Below are 21,432 nucleotides of genomic sequence, written 5' to 3'. Positions count from 1 at the left end.
GGCCTGCTGGTCAGTGCCCTTTGCTGAGGCTGGTCCCTCTCTGACCCAAGACCATCGCGCTGGATTCCAATCCCACCTCCTCCAGGAAGGTCCCCCAGTTCCCCCAGTGCTCACGGGTCCCTCTCCTTTGCCCCCAGTGCTCACGGGTCCCTCTCCTTTGAAGTCTTGCCATGTGTGTGTGAGTGCCCCATACCCTCTCCTGGAGAGCATCCTCTTGAATCATGTCCTAATTATTTTCAGTCTGTCCTTATGCGACTCTGAGTTCTCCAGGGCAGAGGAGAGAACTGGTTGCCTCCAAGAGTGCTCAGCTCATGGCCAAGGGAATGACAAGGTGACTTGGATACTGCAGCCGTGGTTGGCAGGCTGGGCAGTGGGCAGCCAGACAGAGGCTGAGACAGACTGCCCCAGCCCTGCTTCTTTGCCAGAGATGGTTCCATCATTGACATCTGACCCTGAGGGCAATCCCACTAGCGTGAATCATCTCGATCATTTAAGGAGTCTATCCTTGGGGCAGTTTTAATTTTTAAAAACATTAGCCATGGGCCCTGCAAGAAGCCTAGCAGAGGATACCTAAAGGAAGAGATGGAGGGCCTGTCCCAGCCCGGAAGAGAGACACGACTGGGATGTGTCCAGGGCAAGCCAGGGTGGTGAGGGACCTGAGGACGGGTTGGGGAGAGAGCCGCATGGGCCTAGGAAGCCTGGTCTATAGGGGGCATCAGGGTTTGGACTCCATAGTTTCACCCGCTTGAGGTGAAGGATGGGCGATGAAGCGGTGCTGGGGGAGAGAGGAAAGAAGGCCAGAGAGTTCAGAGGAGGACGCGTCCAAGTCCGAGGTGACTGGCTCCATGGAGTGACAGGGGCAGGTCAGTGGTGGCCGAGGGGAGGCTGGGTGCTGAGTCGACCTGGGGTTAAGAGGCCGCTCTGTCTCAGAGGAGGTGACTGGGTGCAACCTGGGCCCCAGCACAGCCGTGGGCTTATACATCAGGCCTGCAATCAGAGAGACCTCGGCTGCTTCCCCTCCCAGCTCCAGGCCTGGCTCTTGGGCAGTCTCAGGTAACGTTGGCAAGATGGGCCCATGGAGGAAGGGGCACAGCGGCCCGAGTGCCCCAAGGCACTGAGAAGGGGGCCGCTCCCAGGCCATCAGTAGAGGACAGCCTTGGGGGACTGAGTGAGATGAGCCTCCCAGCCTGCACCTCGGCTTCCATGGACTGGGTAAGCTCTGCCCGCATTTCGGGGTTGCCCGGAAGCCGGCTCTGCTCTCTCACACCCCCACAGCAGGTGACGTTCCTGACACTGAACACACCTGCTCCTGAAGCCTTTCTCCAAAGTGGGTCTCATGGAATTTCAAGCTGGAGCTGGTCAGTGTCCCCAAGGCCCCCGTGAGTGAAAAAGCAGCATGACTGAAGAGGTCTGGGGAGAGCGTGGGACGCCTGGTGGCAGGCTGAGGCCTGTCTGGGGGGGAGAAGCTGCCTGGGTGTTCCTAAGGCAGGGTTGCCACTTGCCTGTTCAACCCAAGAATTCTCGGAGGGGGGAGAAGCCTCCTCTCCGTTTGAAGAGCCTGCAGAATAATACAGAAAGTGGCAGCTGATTCATGTGCATAAACATCCACTGGAAGACAAGGAAGTGTCATCTTCTCCTTTGTTCTCAGACCCCTTTGAAGTGCGATGGGCAAAGATGGTCACACTGATCATTGGGCGCTGTTTGTTATGGGAGCATCATTTAAATAAACTGATTTGGGCTTGAAAAATACTGCTAAGGTCCAGCAGTGTCTACTGGAGTGGACACCTCCAGGCTGGAGGGCCCTCCAGGTGACCTTCCCTCCCAGGGCAGGAAGTTCTCCCTCTCTTCCACCAGCCTCCGCTGCTGCATCCCAGGATGGGAGGCCCCATATTCTGTTGCACATAAAAAGCCCCAGATGTTGGAAGGCTCACCATGTTATGGTAGAGGCTGCTTCCAGAGGGGAGGAGATGAGATTCACGATACTGACAAGCAGACTTTGAAATCTGCCTCCTACCCACAGGCCCAACGTCCACCTGCCATGGGGCCCAAACATCCCACATCAAACTCCCAGGTGAAGACCCTTCACACTTGGAGAGAGTCTTCTTGTTTCTCTTACTAGGGAGACAGTGCTTTAGGCTGAGATTTTGGGGATTGTTGGGGAAAACCTACAGTGTTGTTTTTACTGTCCTGTGGGATGAAATGTCTAGACTGAGTGCTACTCTAGTCTTCCCTCCTTGGAGGCCACCTACTTGTCAGAATCCCCTTCAACACGCAAAGCCAAGGAGAGAACGTGCAACACAGCCTGGTCCAGCCAGGGCTCAGTGGGGTGTCCCTTCCCTCCCTCGAGGTCCCTGTGAGGACTGGGTCATTGCTCAGGACTCCTGGTCGCCATCCAGCCAGAGAGTCCAACAACCACTCCTGGAGCCAGCAAGAACCCCACCTCCAGGCTTCCATGGAGGGACATAAGGTGGGAAAAAGCCAATGAGGGAAATTACAGAGATGCTGCTTCACTTTGGACCAGTTCCAAGCGACACTTGCAGTGAGAATAATAAGCCAGAATGAAAGTCAGGTGTTGTAGTATAAACACCACGTACCTGGGGCGGATGCGGACACTCTCTCCAGACCTCTGGAGGGTGCCAGGAATCTGCATTTCAAATGTGGCATGTTATGGTGGAAACTGGGCTTCCAGGGGGAGAAGTAGAAATTCATGACACTGACCAGGAGGGCACTGCCTCTAATTGTGCCCAGAGGAAGGGCAGCTCCTTGTGCCAGGCTCTCCTACCAGCTGCCCCCTGGTGGGAACTGTGTGGCCAACCTTCCACACTGAGGAAGAGGCTGGGGCTCTGAGGCCAGCAACCTCCCTGTTGCATTTATGGGGACCCTGTAGGGGGCTGTCTGCACCTTAAATCCCAGGCCTCGAGAAGTGTTGGGGATTGGGAGGCTTTGTTCCAGTGTGTAACTCCTCCTTGAAACACATCTCAAGAGTGATAATGTGAAATCCACGGGCAACGGCACGGGAGGGCTGTGTAACGAGGTGTCTACAGAAGAAGAGATGCACTATGTGCATGTGAGAGGGAACCGGCGTCAACAAGCAGCAGCACCAGCGTGAGAATGTGTGAGCTGGAATATTCTGCTTCTGGGGCCAAGTCAATCTACTCAGTAACAGCCCACTGCACTGGCTTCCCCGCTGGTCTCCACAGAGGCGGCTGAGTGTTACGGGGGGACAAATATCCCCTGGCCTTAATGACTTGGCACAGTCCTTAAGCAGGTTGGCTGTGAGTCTGGGATGCTGGCCCCGTGCTGAGTGACCATCTGGGGCAGATCCCACAACTCCCACACTCTCTGCATGGGAAGCCCCGACTGCAACCTAGGCCATGCAGTCTGGGATGGGGCCACAGTGCCCCTTGGTCCCCCTGGGTGGGGTACTGACGTGGGTGGCTGTGGATAGTCCTCTAAATTTCAGCATGAAGCACCATCTGCCATGCAGTGTGACGCTCTTCTCCACGCTGGCTTAAATGGCGCTTCACAGTTATCCACCCCCACTCTTTGGGAAGCGCAGGAAGTTTCTGCCCTAAAGCTCTGCCTCCCTCCTGATCAGCACAGGTAGAAGAGCCAAGTCACCTGCCTCCGCCGGACCTGAAATGCAGGCCGTCGGGTAAGGGAGCCCTGAGCCCACCCCAGGTGGTAATTCAGGGTGATTTCACAGGCTCTGGGGAGGTCCTCCTGCCCACCGCTACCCCACTTGCCCCACACTCAGGCTTACTGCCCTGAGCACAAGGGAGTTTATTTTATAATTAAAGGCAGTTGTACAAATTTCTCCTATCCAGTCACTATGGAGACAAGTTTGTTCACACTAAGGTCCTTTCGGGGGAGGGTTCATGTCAGTGGCAGAGCTGAAGGGAGAAGGGCAGGGTCTCAGCAAGGGGCCTGAGCCCAGGGCACACAGACACTTCACCAGAGACAAGCTCTGAAACACCGTCTTTTCTCTGTACAAGTAAGTTGTGCAGATGGAACGACCTTGTAACATTTCCCTTCTAGATGGAAATAGGGACGGCACTACATGCTGGTTAAATACGGACTCTTCCAATCATGTTCTTGGTGAAAAGCCAAACAAAACATCGTCATGGCAACCATTCAGCCCTATGACAGGGAGACCTTGCAATCCCAACATTTTGGAGTTGGAAGGAACCTAAAGGTCGTGAAAATCGTAAGTTAACCATCTAAGAATGAGTGGGCTGAGCACCATGAGTGAGCTGACACATAACCTAACCAAGTACATGATTTTAAAAATGTTTATATGATGCAGAACTGCAGGGGCTATTTCAATTTGGACACTTCTGTCTCTCCTGAAGGAATTCTCTGCCCACTTAACCTGCAATGCACCTCTGCATCCCCACCACCTGCCCTGCCTGGGTTGGAGGCCCTTCTCCCAAGAGAGTGAAGGCTCTACTTACAATAACACTTAAAGTGTTATTTTGGAAAAAAAAAGGTGTGCACATGGGTGCATATATACACATAAAGAAAAAAACTCTAAAGTTATATGCCAAAATATTATCCGCGGTTCTCTCTGATGGCAAATACATTTTATTTTTCTCTTTTGTGCTTTCCTGTACTTCCTAAATTTTCTGCAAATAATACATAATACCTTTGTAATCAGAAAAACAACAATAAAAAGAAAGCAACAGTGGTTACTTTAAAAAACCCCAATCAAGGTTTTGCTGCCTTGATTGAAGTAGCAGAGCCTCACGCTAGTTCCCCATTGTCAGAAAATGGCTGGAATGTTGGTGAAAGCATGAAAGGAAACAAACTGGTTAGTTAAAAGTGGTGGAGGAGCTTCAAAGTAGGTGCTACTTTGAAATGTACTTTCCTCTATTCTTGCTCCCACTGGGTATAGTTGATCCATTAGAGGCAGCTCCCTAAATATCTACCTGTCTGGAAATCTGGCTTTCTGTCACATCTGGATCAGTAATAAACTCTAAGGTTAATTTGTTTCTCTCCCACTGACACAATTTAAAGTGAGATCAACCCTTGTGACAAAGGAGTGGAGACAGGAGAAAATGTTACAAGTCACTGAAAGATCCATGGCCTGGAGAGCAAACATACTACTTGTATCAGTTGATATTCAGACCTAAACAAATGGAGGGATATGGTATGTTTGGGGATTAAAAGATACAGTTGTGTAAATATGTCAAATCTCCCTAACTGACCCAGAGATTCAATTCAATACAAATTAAATTTCCAACAGGGTATGTGCACACACACATGTGTGCATGTGCACATGGGTGCGTGCACTGAACAAGCTTCTTCTACAATTTATTGATAGGTATAAAGCACCAAGGACAGCTGCAGTGCTCCCAAAGAAGAACAACAAGGGCTTGCCCTATGAGATATCAAAACTTATTATAAAACTCTACTAATTGAGACAGTGTGGTATTGGTGTAGGAATAGATCAAATGAATAGAAGAAAGTGTTCCACAATAGGTCCCTGAAAATATGAGCATTTGCTATAGGACAGAGATCTTATTGTAGATCTCCAGGGGAACAGATGGACCTCTTAAGAAATGATGCAAGCACAATGTGGGAAAAAAATGGCCTCTGTTTAACACTATTCGTAAAAAATTACTTCCATGTAGAAGAAAAAATAAATATGAGATTCTACTTCTGGAATAATGGCATAAGGAGCTCTGGAGACATGCTTCCCAGAGAAACAACCATAACTGGTAAAATGATTTTTAAAACCATTTTTTAAAGTGTCTGGAAATTGTCTTGAGGGCATACGAACATGAAGAAACTTTTTTTAAAAGAAAACCTAATAACTCTCAGTAAGAACAGTGAGAGTCTTACTTGAGCCATGACCTGCTTACTTTCCCCTCTCTACTCTGCATGGGAGTGGCCCAGGAGATAGAGCTCCTTCTCTTCCAGCTCTCAGTCAAGGCCTATAGTACCTTCCTGGGAGGGCAGGACACCAGCATTTCTCATCCTTCCTTCCTCCATTTTGCACAAGCTAAATTCAAGTCAAGTGCAGCTGAGGGATATGGGGTTCGCTTCTTATATCCAGCCCTGACTCATAGGATGGAAATTCTACTGCTGGCAAGGCAGGCCAAGGATACTGAGGCCCCAACTGCTCTCACCCCAGCTCACTCACAGAACACAGGTCCCATGATGGGAGAGGCAAGCCAAGAAGACCAGAGGCTACAATCGCCACCTAGCTAGCACCTCAAACCTAAACCAGGGGTGTCACTCTGAGAGAATCGGGCCACTACCCCTGCCTCAAGCTCTGGAGCACTGGCTTGGAGATTTTGCCAAGGGGAGAGGCAGGCCACAAAAAAAATGGAGAGCTGTGACTAAGAGGAAGTGACTTTATTTGGAACAGAGTATGGAGAAGTTCAAGCCTAAGAGTGCTCTTATAACAAGGAGATTTTGGTGGTAAGCGATTAAGAGGAGGCTGTTAGATCTACAAACTAGACTATAGGCTGGCCAATTTACCAGGGAAGGAAATAAACAAAACAAAAATGAACAAAGCTTCAAAGACATATGGCATACCATTAAGCACACCAACATATGTATAATGGGAGTACCAGAAGGAGGGGAGAGAGAAGAAGATGCAGAAAAAATATTTAAAGGACTAATGGCTGAAAACTTCCCAAATTGGAGGGAAAACATTAATCTATACATCCAAGAAACTCAACAAATTCCAAGTAGGAGAAACACAAAAAGATCCACACTCGGCCATATAGTAAAGATGTTGAAAGACAAAGAGAAAAATTTGAAAGCAGCAGGCAAAACAAACAACCAAAAAAACAACTCATCAGGTACAAAGGAACCTTCAGTATGGTTAACAACTGACTTCTTATCAGAAACAATGGAGGCCAGAAGGCAGTGGGATGCTAAAAGAAAAAATAAACTGACAGCAATGAATGTTATTGCCAACAAAACTGTTTTTCAAAAATGCAGGGAAAATAAGGACATTCCCAGGCAAACAAAAACTTAGATAATTTGTTGCTAGCATATCCACCTTACAAGAAATACTAAGGAAGCTCTTCAGGCTGAAAGCAAGTGACCCCAGATGGTAATTCAAATCCACACACACAAAAAAACAAAGAACACTGGTGAAAGTAATTATTCAAGACAATATAAATATATTTTTCTTCTTCTTTCTTGTCTTAGTTAATTTAAAAAGCAACTGTATAAAACAATATGTAAATAATTGTATTGTTGTGCCTATAACATATAGAAATGTAATATATTTGAGAATAACAGCACAAGGGAGGCGAGGGGATGCAAAATTGTATTGGAGTAAGGAAATGATACCAAATGGCAACTTGAATCCCCAGAAACAATGAAGAGAACCAGAAATAGTAAATAAGGTTAATATAACAAATTCTATAAATTTATACTTGCTCTCCTTTTTCCTCTCATCTTCTTTAAATGACATAAAATTACATAAAGTAATAATTATAACAATGTATTGTTGGGTTTGTAACATATATAGATGTAATATGTATAACCATAATAGCAGAAAAATGGGAAGAGGAAATACAGGTATATAGGAGTAACATTTCTATATCTCACTGGAATTTGGTATGAATCTGAAGGAGATTCTGATAAATTAAGATATATATGATTAGGCTTAGAGCAATCACTAAGAAAACAACTACAAAAATATAGTGAAATTGCCTTAAAAGACTTAAAATATTACACTAGAAAACATTCATCTAATGCAAAAGAAACCAATAAAGGAAGAATAGAGGAACAAAGTGATGTAAGACATATAGAAAATGAAGTAAAATATCAAATGTGAAAACAACTATGTCAGTAATAATATTCAGTGTAAAAGGATTAAGCAATCCAATCAAAAGACAGTGATTGTCTGGATGTATAAAAAAACAAGATCCAGATATATGCTGTCTATAGGAGATAAACTTCAGAATTAAAGATGTCAACAGGTTAAAAGAAAAAGGATGGAAAAAGGAACTATAGAAAGCTAAAGTGATTATACTAATATCAGACAAAATAGACTTTAAAACAAAAAAATGTTACTAGAGATAGAGAGGAATATTTTATAATGATAAAAGGATCAATTCATCTGAAATATTTAACAATTATAAACACATATGCAACTAACAACAGAACCCAAAAATACATGAAACAAAAACATGATAGAATTTAAGGGAGAAATAGACAATTCAATAATAATGGTTGGAGGATTCAATACCCACTTTTAATACTGGAGAAAACAACTAGGCAGAAGATAAACAAGGAAATAGAAGACCTGGACAACACCATAAACCAACTAGACCTAACAGACCTTTATAGAATTCTCCATCCAACAAGAGTAGAATACACATTTTTCTCAAGTGTACACAGAACATTCTCTAGGATAGACCATATTCTATACCATAAAACAAGGCTTAATACACTTAAAAGGACTGAAATAGTATAAAATATGTTCTCCTACCACAATAGAATGAAATTAGAAATCAATATCAAAAATAAAATCTGGGAAGTTCACAGATATGTGGAAATTAAACAACATACTCCTAAATAACCACTCAATCACAGAAGAAATAACAAGGCAAATTAGAAAATGTTTTGAGATGGATGAAAATGAAGATGCAATATAATAAAACTTAAGGTATGCAGCTAAAGGAGTGCTTAGAGGGGAATGAATTTATAGCTGTAAATTCCTCGTTAAAAGAAAAACAAATCTCAAATCAATAACCTAACCGTCTACCTTAACACACTAGAAAAGTAGAGCAACCTAAACCTAAAGCAAGTAGGGGATAGAAATAGTAAAGATTAGAGTAGAAATTAGTGAAATAAAGAAAAGAAAAATAAAATCAACAGAACCAAAAGTTGTCTCCTTAAAAAAAATAAAAAACAAAACTGACAAAATTTTAGCTAGACTGATAAGAAAAAAATACAGAAGGCTCAAATTCCTAAAAACGGGAATGAAAGAGGGTATATTACTACTGATTTTACAGAATAAAAAGGATAAGGTAGTAACATGAACTACTGTATCCCAACAAACTAGATAACTTTGATGAACTGGATAAATTTGTAGAAACACACAAACTACTGAAATTGACTCAAGAAGAAACAGAAAATCTATACAAGTAAAGATATTTAATTAACTATTTAAAAATTTACCACAAAGAAGTGCAGGACCAGATGGATTTATTGGTGAAGTCTACCAAACATTTAAAAAGATTTAATACCAATTCTTCATAAAGTCATCCATAAAATAGAAGGGATGGGAACACTTCCCAACTCATTCTATGAGGCCAGTATCACACTGATACTAAAGCTAGACAAGGCATTACAGGGAAAATAAAACTACTGACCAACATCTCTTATGATTATAGGTACAAAAAAAAAATCCTCCTCAACGAAATACTAACAAACCAAATCCAGCAACACATAAAAAGGATTATATACCATGGCCAAATGGGATTTATCCAAGTAACGTAAGGTTGGCTTAGCATATGTAATCAATCTATGTAATATACAATATAAATAGAAAAAAGAACAAAACCACATGATCATCTCAAGGGTTGCAGAAAAAAAATAATAAAGTATAAAATTCCTTTTTTGATTAAAAAAACACTCAACAAAGTAGGAATAGAAGGGAGCTTCTCAACGTGATAATGAACATCTATGGAAAATCCACAGTTAATATCATACTTAATAGTGAAAGACTGAATGCTTTCCCCTAAGATCAGGAACAAGACAAAGATGTCTGCTTTTGCCACTTCTATTCAGCACTGCACTGGGGGTTCTACCTATGGCAATTAGGCAAGAAAATAAAATATAAGGCACCCAGATTAGAAAGGAAGAAGTAAAACTATATTTATGCTCACATTATCTTATATATAGATAATTCTAAGTCATACCAAAAAAAGCCTATTAAAACTACTAAATGAATTTGGCAAGTTTACAGGGTACAAGACCAATACACAAAAAATCAGTTGTATTTCTATATATGAACAATAAGCACTCCGAAAATGAAAATATGAAAACAATTCTATTTACAGCAGATTCAAACAGAATAAAATACTTAGGAATAAATTTAACAAAAGAAGTGTAAAAGTTTTACTACAGAACTGCAAAAAAATGTTGAAAGAAACTAAAGAAGACCAAAATAAATGGAAAGACATCCCGTGGTCATGGATCAGAAGCCTTAATACTGTTAAGACAGCAACACTTCCCAAACTGATTGACTCACTCAATACAACACCTATTAGAATCTCAGCTGACTTTGCAGAAATTAACAAGCTGATCCAAAAATTCACGTGGAAATGCAAAGGACCCAGAATAGCCAAAATGATCTTACAAAAGAATAACGAAGTCAGAGGATTCACATTTCCTGATTTCAAAACTTACTACAAGGCTGCAGTAATCAAGACAATGTGGTACCAGCCTAAGGACAGACATACAGATCAACGGAATGGACTTAAGAGTCTAGAAATAAACTGTTACAATTACGGTTAACTGATTTTCAATAAGAGTCCCAAGACAATTCAAAGGGAAAGAGTACTCTTTAAAACAAATGGTGCTGGGACAACTGGATATCCACATGTAAAAATGTGACACTGGACCCTTGTATCACAATGTATGCAAAAATTAACTCAAAATGGACTTAAGGCCTTAATATAAGATCTAAATGTAAATGCTAAAACGTAAGATGTAAATGTTACAACTGTAAGACTCAGAAAAAAAAACTATAGTAAATCTTTGTAATCTTGGGTTAGGCAAAGCTATCTTAAATATGACACCAGAAGTACAACTGACAAAGTAATAAATAGGTAAATTGAACTTCATCAAAATTACTAACTTTCATTCTTCAAAGGATAACATAAAGAAAGTGAAAAGAAGAACCTACAAAATAAGAGAGAATATTTGCAAAGCATATATACTATAAGAGACATGTATTAGGAATACATAAAGAACTCTTGTAACTCGATAAGAAAAGACAAATTGTCCAATTAAAAATGGGTAAAGGATATAAATACACAGTTTTCCAAAGAAGATATACAGATAACCAATAATCACATGAGAAGATGCTCAAAATCATTACCCACCAAGGAAATGCAAATCAAAACACATGAGATACCACTTCACACCTGCTTGGAAGACTGTAATTAAAAAGACAGATAGTAACAAGCATTGGCAAAGATACGGAGAAATTGGAACCCTCATGCACTGCTGGTGGGAATGTAACATGGTGCAGTCACTTTGGAAAACATTTTGGCAGTTCCTCAAAAGGTTGAACACAGAATTCAGATATGACCCAGCAACTCTACTCCTATGTAAATACCCAAGAGAAATGATAACATATATATATATCCACACAAAAACTTGTACACAAATCTTTATAGCAGCATATTTATAACAGCTCCAAAGGGGAAATGACTCAAATGTTTCTCAGCTGATAAAAGAATAAAATTTAGTATATCCATGCAATGGAATTTTATTTGGCAATAAAAAGGAATGAGGTACTTATGTATGCTACAATGTAGGTGAATCTTGAAAACACGATACTAAGTGAAAGAAGCCAATCATGAAAGACCATATACTCCCTCAAATGTCTAGAATAGGCAAGTATGTAGAGGCGGAAAGTAGATTACCATGTTTGCTCGGGCTGGGAGGGTTACAGGTGGGATGGGAGAAATGAGGACTGACTGCTAGTGGTTCAGGGTTTCTTTTTGGAGGGGAGGAAGATGTTTTAAAATTGTTTATAGTGATGTTTGCATAACTCTTGGGATATTTTAAAAATTATTGAATTGTATACTTTATATAAGTGAATTGAATGGTATGTGAATTATATCTCAATAAAACTATTATATTAAAAAAACTAAATGTAAAAAGCAACACTATAATAATGATATAGAATAATGTAGGGGGGCAGGGAAGGATTTATTTAAAAAAGCATAAAATCCACTAACCATGATGGAAAAGTATTTTTTTTAATTGAGATATAATTGACATATAACACTGTGTATGTTTAAATGGTACATGTTGACTTGATACATTTATATATTGCAATATGAAGGAAAATTTGATAAATTCAACTATATTAACATGAAGAACTTCCATCCTTAAAAAGAAAACAAGACAGAGTGAAAAGTCAAGCCACCATTGGAAGAATATGTTTGTAATAAACATAATCAACAAAGAATAAGTATCCAGAGTATAGGAAGAACTCTTACAAATCAATTTAAAAAAAGACAAACAACTGAATGGAAAAATGAACAGAAAACTTGGGCAGGTCCTTGAGAGAAGAGGAAATCAAAATGGATAATAAACAAATGAAATGATGCTTAGTCTTACTGGTGATTAGAAAAAAGTCTCAGTTAAAACCACAATGAGATAGCATTTCATACCCCCCAGACTAGCAAAAATTAAACATGTTTAGCTGTCACAAGTGTCAGTGGGAAGGGCAGGAGCTCTCATACCCTGCTGTTTTCAGGGTAAACTGGTCAACAATTTTGGAAGACAGTATGACAATATCTAGTAAGGCTAAAGAAGCATACTGCCCAGGGATATACACTAGAAAAGCTCTTGCATGTGCACAGTGGAAGACATCTATGAGAATGATTCCCGTGGCATTGCCTAGAATAGCCCCAAGTGGGAACTGATGCTGGCTGTCAGCAGTAGGATGGATAAATGGTGATACGTTCATATAAGGGGTTTTCAGCAACACAAACAAACAAGCTACAGCTGTACTCAACATGGATGAGTCTTACAGATAACGATGTCATGTGAGGGCAGCAAATCAAAACAGAACATCTACAACGCAGTTCCGTTTATATGAGGTTCAAAACTGGGAAAAAGCAAACCATGTCTCAACACATATTTAGGTGAGACAAGTATAAAGAAAAGCCAGAACATGATGATCACAGAAGGCAGAGAGGATAGCACACACCTCTAGGGCAGGGAGGAAGATGTGAGTTTGGTGGGGGGCAGGAGAGAGGGGGTGTTTCTAAAGCATAGCCTAATTCCTAAAACATGGCTCTTCTCAAGGTTTTTTTAAATTGCAAACATACATTTTGTATCCTCTTCTGTCTGCATGTCATATTTCATCACAAAAAATGAAGAAAACCATTCCATTTTCAACAAATGGCTTCCCTTCCACTCCTTTGAATGTGCCGGCAGGTCAGCACTGTACATGGGCACATCTACGTGCAGGGGATCGCCAAGGCTCATGGAGCCCGACCCTGGAGGAAGAGGTGTGCCTGTGGGAGAGGGCATGGCCTTGGAACACTTCTCTGGCCTGAGCACATCCTGCTGTAGGTGACGTTGCCATGTGAGTAACAGACTGAGTGCTGTTCATCGAGGTTTCCTCTGTCCTTCTCAGCTTTGCAATCATCAACTGTTTGCTGTTCTACTGACCAAGGTGAAAACCAGGCTTGCTTCCGTCCAGTCCGTCCCCTGCTTTCCCTCCCTCTCCTGAGCATGTGTTCATGGCATGCTTAGTCCATGCCAGGTGCCCAGGATACAGCACTGAGCAAGGCGCATCTGGTCTCTACAGTTCAGCGGAGGGATGATGTTACCTATTACCTCCTAATTAATTGATCACTATCGTGCCAAGGGCTAAAGAGGAACACTTAGGCTTTATACACTCACGCTTGTTAAACCAGGCCCATACCCAGGCCCAGGGCAGAAACCTTGGAAGACACTGGGAAGTCTTTTAGTCCTGTCCCTAAAATGTTAATTTTGTGGATATTCTTAAACACTTGAAGGTTTCAGGAATGTAAAATTTGGTCACTAGGAAGCAATTTGTGTATGATTAATGTAATTGCTTTTGTTATGCTAAAAGTTGCAAACTGCTCTGACACGAAACTTAAAAGAACAGCTTCTTTTTGTGGCTTCATCATTTCTGTTTGCGTATGTAGGATACCTGGTGGGCAAAAGTGAAACCTAGATATAATAACCAGGAGGTACTGAAATGACGTGTAAGGAGACTGTTTCCTTCCGAGGCTACGGAGAGATGAATTTTAGCCTTAAACCCATTAGCCCTTATGTTCTGTTTTCGGGATTTACAGCCGCCGTTGGATTTTCCCTAGTAGTAGAGTGGGACCAAGACGTGAAGGGGAACGCTGTTTAATTTTCTCCGACGCACTCCCACCTGCGAACGCGTTCTCATGGAAGGATACATGTCCGCTTGTAGATGTGGTCTCACACACGACTTCGACTGACCTGTGAGTGAGGGGACTCCGGAGAACAGCCCAGCCGGAGTTGTGCTCACTCACCACACCCCCTTCCCCATCAGCAATGACGGGGGCGCCGGTGCTGCGGGGGGTCCGTGTGACTTGCTGTGCTGACTGGCTGTGGGGTGCGGTGTGAAGTCCCCCTCAGAGCCTTGGTCTCCGCTTCACAAGCGGGAATAATTCCCACCCACCAGCCTGACTGTTAGTTCCCATCATCCCCTCCTCCTCCCTCTTTAAACTGGAGGCAAGAACCCTGAGAAATTACTCACTTGATTGTTGAGTTAGTCACTTATTTATAATCTAGACTGTGATGGAAAAGCTGGAGAGAAGGATTCCTCTAACAAAAGACAACCTTGCTGGCTCATATGGAGTCGCCGCCATTCACACACCAGGAGAGTCAGACGGAAGGGGTCCCATCCCCTACCCCACGCTGGGTGATGATGTCCAGGGGAGGGTGGACAATTCCGTATTTCAACTGTGTCTAAACGCCAGTGAAACTGCTTAAGTCATTAAAACTACTGGTGACACTCAGTTCACTGAGAAACAGGTAATTTTCCAGCCGCTTGTTTTAGGTATGTGTGGGCACACTCAAGCCACACTTCCTAGGGAGAGGGGCGGAGAGGGAAAGCAGAAAGGGGGAGGTGAGAAGATGGGGGAGGGGGCAGCGGGGAGGAGAGAGAGAAGGGGGGACTGCGCCTGCCTGGGGGATGTGCAGTCAGCTTCCCCCCCACCCCTTAACTGGCCTCCGACTTCAGCTGGTGGGGGCCCGTGTGCCCACAGGGCCGTTACTGAAATCTACTCCTCGGCCCGCTCGGGAGTCAGCCTCTCCCTCAGCATGACCACCTCCTCCCCGTCAGAGCGAGCCTAGCCCACCCTGACTTTGCCCTCCCCTGAGCTTCCAACGTCCTGCGTCCCAGCCTCTCCCATGGCCCACATCCTGCACCCCTTCCTGGTCATCCCGGGATCCCAGACCCCAGTGGGGTCCTGGCAGGGGCTCTCCAGACTCGGCCTGGACAGGGGAGGAGAGCTACCCTCTCACGGACCACGGACCAGGTGCACCGGGCACCTCTACTGCAAAATTCTCCTGGCTTCCCAGATTTGCAGCCTTGCCCTCTGGCTCTGTGATCCCCTGGTGAGAAACACAACCACACAGTCTCCATGGTGGTGGATGGTAGGGACGGGGAGCCTATCTGAAGGACATGTCTTGTTCCAGGTCAGGCAAAGATACTTGTCAAAAACAAACTTCGGTCCCGATAAATGACAAGCCAGTGCTCACTTCCCTGGAAGGAGTTTTTTCTCCAATTAACTTAAGTCATGTACCTGCCTGTCTGACTGGCTGGCCCCCAGGGGGCTCTGGGAGAAGAAAAGGCATCCCATCACTCGGCGGGGACACCTCAAACGTTTGCTCTGTTAATTGGTCACTGTCTTATTAAGAGGTGGGTCTCCTGCTGCCGCCTTCATATCCAGGAGGTACTGCACCTCCCTGTTCTCCCCGCAACGCTACCGTCAACCAAGGCAGCTGATTAAATACTTTGATTCCTGTTTCTCTGAACCTGGCAGCTTGCTGGCTGAGGTGTGCGGTTCCAGACAAAGGTATCCTTGGAACGGAGCCACGTTAGGATTTAATCAGCAGCCTTTGTGTCCTGCTACCATCTCCCGCCACGTGTACATCTTCCTTGTGTTCCGAGAAATTTGACGCCTTTGTTCCCCTTTGATTTTTCTCCTCTCAAGTTTGTATCTTATATCATTTGAGTGTTTAAGTATAATTTCAGACAGCTATTGTTTAAACTATTAAGCTTGTGGGAGAGAAGAACTTTACTGGGAAAACAGCCATTGGCAGAAAGCACCTCTAAGGTTGGTGGGTGCAGGAGGGTGGGGTCTTCTGGGGTGAGTGCCACACCCCCCCTTCGGTGGATCTCCTGGGTGCTGGGTGGGGGTGAGGGCTGGGCTGCAATTCAGGGGAAGCAGGTGCAATGACCCCGAGAGTCAACACTCCATCTGCAGCCCAGGGTCAGGGACTGAGCCCCAGGGTGGGGGAAGCACACCTCTCACTGGACATCTAAGCAGTGCCTCCTTCCTGACTCACGTCCTGCTCTCTAGATGGAGTGGCAATGGGGTGCGCCCCTGACAAAGGGCCAGCACGTCCGCACGGCTGTTCAGGGCCTGGTCCAGATGGGATGCTTGGATCCTGTGGATCGAAGAACCTCATGCAGACCTACCCAGTGATGGCCTATACTTACAGTTAGACGAGGACTGGCTAAGGTCTGACGAAGGCAGTTAGAACAACCCTGGGGTGAGTAGATAGTGCTTAGTTTTATGTGTCAACTTGGCTGGGCAACGGCACCCTGATAGGTGATCAAACATTATTCTGGGTATTTCTGTAAGGGTGTTCTGGATGTGATTAAAATTTAAACCAGTGAACTGAGCAAAGCAGATGGCCTTCCACAATGTGGGTGGGCCTCATCCAATCAGTTGAAGGCCTGAATAGAACAAAAGACCAACTCTCCCTCAAGTAAGACAGAATTCTCCAGCAGGTGACCTTCAGATTCGCAATGGAACGCTGGCTCCTTCTGGGTCTCCAGCCTGCTGGCCCATCCTGCAGATTTGGGACTTCTCAGCCTCCATAATCACATGAGCTAATTCCGTATAAAAAAATCTCTTTCTCTCTCTAAACACATCCTACTGGTTCTGTGTCTCTGGAGAGCCCCGACTAATGCAGTAAGGGTAGGAGGCAGGGCTGACTCTGCCATCCCCAAAATGTTTGAAAGCCTCTTTAGGAAGGAATGGCTGAAGTCTAGAGGGCAGGCTTTTTATAGAAACTGAGTCCCTCTTCCCCTAGCCTTCCTGCAGGGCCTTAGACTCCCCACATCCACAGCAGACGGGGTGAGTCTACCACTCACAAAGCTTCCGCTCCTGCGTCCCCATCTCGGTGGAAAAGGCATGCGCTCCATCCAGGCCATGAGCCTCGACGTCACTCCCACCTCCTTCTCCCAGGGTGTTCAACCAGTCCCTGGTCCTGCCAAACTGATTTTTCCTGAAGAGTTCCCCAGTCTGTCCACTCCCTTAACTCAGGCTCCCACATCTCTCTGCTACATGCGTCAAACGCCTCCTCGCTGGGCCCTGCCCCAAGCTGCTCCCCATGGCAATGCTGGGTGATCTTTCTAAACACCAGCCAGACTGTTTAAAACCCCCAAATCCTGCCTGCAAAAGAAAGCCCCCATCCCCTTAACCTGAAGTTCAAGGTCTAGCCCAGAATTGGCCAAAGCCTCTCCCCAGATTCAACTCTTGCCGCTTTCTCCCACCTTGAACTTCATATTTGGAGAAACAGCAGGTGGCTTGTGGCTCCCCATACTGGCTTCACACCCCAACCCTTGGCCTAAAAGGCCCTTTCCCTTCCTCTTTGACTAACCTACTTCTACCCATCGTTCAGTACTCAGCCCAGATGGCACCTCCTCCAGGAGGCCTCCCGGTTCCTTACAGAAGAGGCTGGAGGTGCTCCACCGTGGTGCTCCCCACCCTGGTTTACATGCATCTCCACTAGGAGCTCCCCACAGGCAGGGGCCACTTCACACTCCTCCTGAGTCCCCAGCCCCTAAACTGGGCCTGGCCCACAGTGCTTGTGAAATAAATGAAACGTTGAGTTGTTGAGACCTGCCAAGTCATGAATGGCCAGATATAAGAACCACAGATTTTTTTTAAACAATCCTGAAGCCTAAGAGTGAACCTTGGTCCACGTAATGTTGAAAACAGGCCACTGCTTTACTTGCCCCAGGAACGAGAGCAAACAGGTGGAATGAAGTCAGGGCACACCTTGGTGCTGATTGTAAATCCTGCGTGATGCTGTGCTTTCCCTGATCACACCCGCTCCGATCCCCTTCTCCATGGACACCACCTCGGGCCATCCCACAGGTTCCTGGTCCTCCCAGGACCCCACCTGGGGCCGCAGTGGGAGGCCGAGTCAGCAGGCCTGGTCGGCGGCTTGGCCCCAAGCCCACTCTGTCCACTGGCACCTCCGAGGAGAACACACGTGGTTCCCAGCTCATCCTGACCCACCGTTAGACTGGGTGGGGCTGACGGCAAAGTCTCTGTCTTTTTTTATTTATAAAAATCAGCACATATGCAGATGGCATAGGAGAAGGAGCAAAGACTACAAAGGAAGAAACGTTTAAAAAAAAAATCACCATTTCTTGGTTGAGACAAGAGTGGCTAACAGCAAGGTGCCCGTCAGCTGCATGTGTGAAAAATCCCTCCTTCAGAACAGAACGTGGACACAGGCACCATCTGCCACGATGGTGAGCAACAGTCACTGAGTGCTTTAAAAGTCCAGTGATTTCCAGAGCTTATTTCCTTTTGTTAATTGTAAAAATCACTATAGGTATAAGAGATGCAGTACAGCAGTAGGCGCTAAGACAATATGTAACATTTAAAATCAAAAAGTCAGAGACGTGGGCTTCCTTGGTGGTGCAGTGGTTGAGAATCTGCCTGCCAATGCAGGGGACACGGGTTCGAGCCCTGGTCTGGGAAGATCCCACATGCCGCGGAGCAACTAGGCCCGTGAGCCACAACTACTGAGCCTGCGCGTCTGGAGCCTGTGCTCCGCGACAAGAGAGGCCGCGATAGTGAGAAGCCTGCGCACCACGATGAAGAGTGGCCTCCACTTGCCGCAACTAGAGAAAGCCCTCGCACAGAAACTAAGACCCAACACAGCCAAACATAAATAAAAAAAAAAAAAAAAAAAAAAAAGTCAGAGACGTGACTCTGAAGTGCAGCTCTCCCCCTCACCAGCTGGCTAGTCTTGGGCAAGTCACTAAACCTCTCTGAGCCTCGGTTTCCTCTTCTGCCAAGTAGGAATACTAATAGTCCGTATCCGGGAGGGCCGTGTGGGGTTGATGAGAAAGAGTGAATAAAGTACCCAGCCTTGGGCCCGGCACACTGCATGAGCTTCTTGCATTAGCTATTACCCTGCCTTCCAGTCCAAGCCAAATCTCTGATCTCTTCAAAAGGGTGAGAAGCGTAAAATCACAATAATTTGCTGCAAATTTTGATGATTGTAATCGCAGCCAACTGAGTCCCTGTGGAGCTGCACCCAAAGGAAGGCCGGCGGAGCCTTCACTTCGAGTTACTTCTTCCCCAGCCTTCTAGACAGGCACGTTCAAGGGTGCATCTTGTTTCCCACCAACTGTTTCTCTAAATGAGTACATGGGCTCCTGTCGGCATTTCTCACGGGAGAGAAACCACATTTCCCAGCAGCGGACTCTGCCTTCTTTCTCTACAGATGCCCGTTCTCATTAGGTTTTCCTGATACCCACAACTGTTTGCCCTGAGAGTCACAAAACTTTTTAAAATGCAAAGTTTGTTCCTTTAAAACCATGAGCAGACAGACACAGAAAAAAAACTTATGGTTAACCAAAGTGGAGAGGGGGGAGGAATATATTGGGAGTATGGGATTAATAGATGCACACTTCCATATATAAAATAGATAAACAATGATTTACTGATCTACTGTATAGCACAGGGAACTATATTCAGTATCTTGTAATAACCTATAATGGAAAAGAATTAAAAACAGAACACACACACTTATATATATATCTGAATCACTTTGCTGTACACCTGAAACTAACACAACATCGTAAACCAACTATACTTCAATTAAAGAAAAACAAACCTGTGAGTAGAGTGTTTCCTGAGGGAAGCCTGGCATGTAAACAAGACCTTCACGCTGCTATAGCTTGGCAGGGGTGGGGTGTGGTGGGGGTGAGCAGGCACACAGGTGAGGGGGAGATGCGGGGAGGCACGGGAGACACAAGCGTCCCCTCCTCCTGTTGAGCAGAGCCCGCGGTGGCTCCGTGGCAGGGAGCGGGACTTCCTTTCTGTGCAGCGTGCTCACCTCACTGGTCATGGCACACATCCACGTGGAGACAGACGTGGGTGTAAAACAGAGTGTGTGTGAATGTGCCAACCTCTCTTTCACGTTCAAACAGGTCTGTGCAGGCTTCACTGCCGTTGGCTCGCATCCCGGCCCTGGCGAGATGGTCCAGACTGTGGAATTACGGCTACCTGCATGTCACTGCCACTAAATACCACTGAAGGGTTGTAACTTCCCTGTAACCAACACTTGTGGCCACATAGTTGAGAGACATCCTTGAAAATCTGGTTTTGTTCATGGGGGGAAAGGAGAACTCACAAGCTCACTCTCTAAATAATTGGGACGATGCGTCACTGACCCTTCCTGCCACCACCTCCACTGCTATCCTGGTGTCCCTGGGTGTCCCACTTTGAAATGCCTTCCTCACTCTGGGGTTTTCTTCCTTCTGCAGCTTGGCAAAGAGCTCATCCTCAGTCCCTCTTTCCTGCCCATTACCCCCTACCAGGAAAAGCTTCTGCTATCAGACCCATCAACCTCTGGGTTCCTGAAATCACTGGACAGGCTCAGGTGGGGGAGAAATTTACAACCTCAGCTACGAGGGCCCATGCAGAGCTGGGTGTGCACAAGCTCCACCTGACTGGGTGAAGCGAAGGTCTCTGCAAAGCCCATAAAAAAGACCTTGAACTTGCTATATTTTAATGGAAACAGGAATGATTAAGTGAGCTACACACACAAGAGACAGGGAGAGAGAGAGGTATGGGTAGAGGATCAGAGAACTCAGCCAGGCAGAATGAAAGCGGCATGTGGGGCTCGGAGAGGCATTTGCTGGTCCACCGGAGACAGGCCTGTGGGCCACACCTCAGCTGACCAAAGTGGGCAGGAGAGGACTAAGGGACAGACAGTGGAACACAATTCCCTAAGGAAGACAAGTAAACAGACATGTCTGCCAGGTCACTGGATGAGCTCTTTCCTCCCGCTGCAGAGAGAAACACACAACACACACACCCTGCTTATAACAAGTGGACAGAGTTCACTGCATCTGGTGATTTTAATTACCTGCAAGCAGAGTGAGTCTACTACTTTCATTTAGGGGAGATTTCTGAAAGTAGATTCACTCTGCTTACCTTCATTAATGAGGGATCGGAACACATCAAAGCAGAAGTGAGCACAAGAAAAATCAAGGCAGAGGGCAGGGCTCGCGGGGACCAAGTGCCCAAGTCTGGGAGTCATTGTGAAGCTCTGCTCTCATTAGCTTCAAGAACACCCCATGTTCTGGGCCCTGCTCTTCCGTGGCATGTGGCACAGGGCCAGGCACAAGTCCACCACGATAGGAAAACGGGCGGTTCCTGAGCC

General features: G+C 45.4%; 1 protein-coding gene and 1 long non-coding RNA gene across 9 annotated transcripts in view; one reads left to right on the top strand and one right to left on the bottom strand.

Moving 5' to 3' along the window:
- The window catches only part of LOC309657420, a 1,054,509-nt gene that overhangs the window by 474,175 nt on the left and 558,902 nt on the right, over positions 1-21,432 (top strand). The gene's annotated exons all lie outside the window — the stretch shown is intronic.
- FSTL4 (follistatin like 4) overlaps positions 1-21,432 on the bottom strand; it is a 734,694-nt gene that overhangs the window by 215,781 nt on the left and 497,481 nt on the right. The window contains exon 1 of one of the 8 annotated variants that reach the window (XM_082454720.1): positions 19,879-20,101. The exons of the other annotated variants lie outside the window; for them this stretch is intronic. The gene's annotated coding sequence lies outside the window, so the exon portion shown is untranslated. Of the gene's footprint in view, positions 1-19,878; positions 20,102-21,432 lie in introns of those variants that run through there. 8 annotated transcript variants of the gene reach the window in all.

This window comes from Balaenoptera physalus (genome assembly GCF_965194825.1).
Source record: "Balaenoptera physalus genome assembly, chromosome: 3".
NCBI classification, from domain to species: domain Eukaryota; kingdom Metazoa; phylum Chordata; class Mammalia; order Artiodactyla; family Balaenopteridae; genus Balaenoptera; species Balaenoptera physalus.
This window is presented reverse-complemented; position numbering and strand designations above follow the sequence as displayed.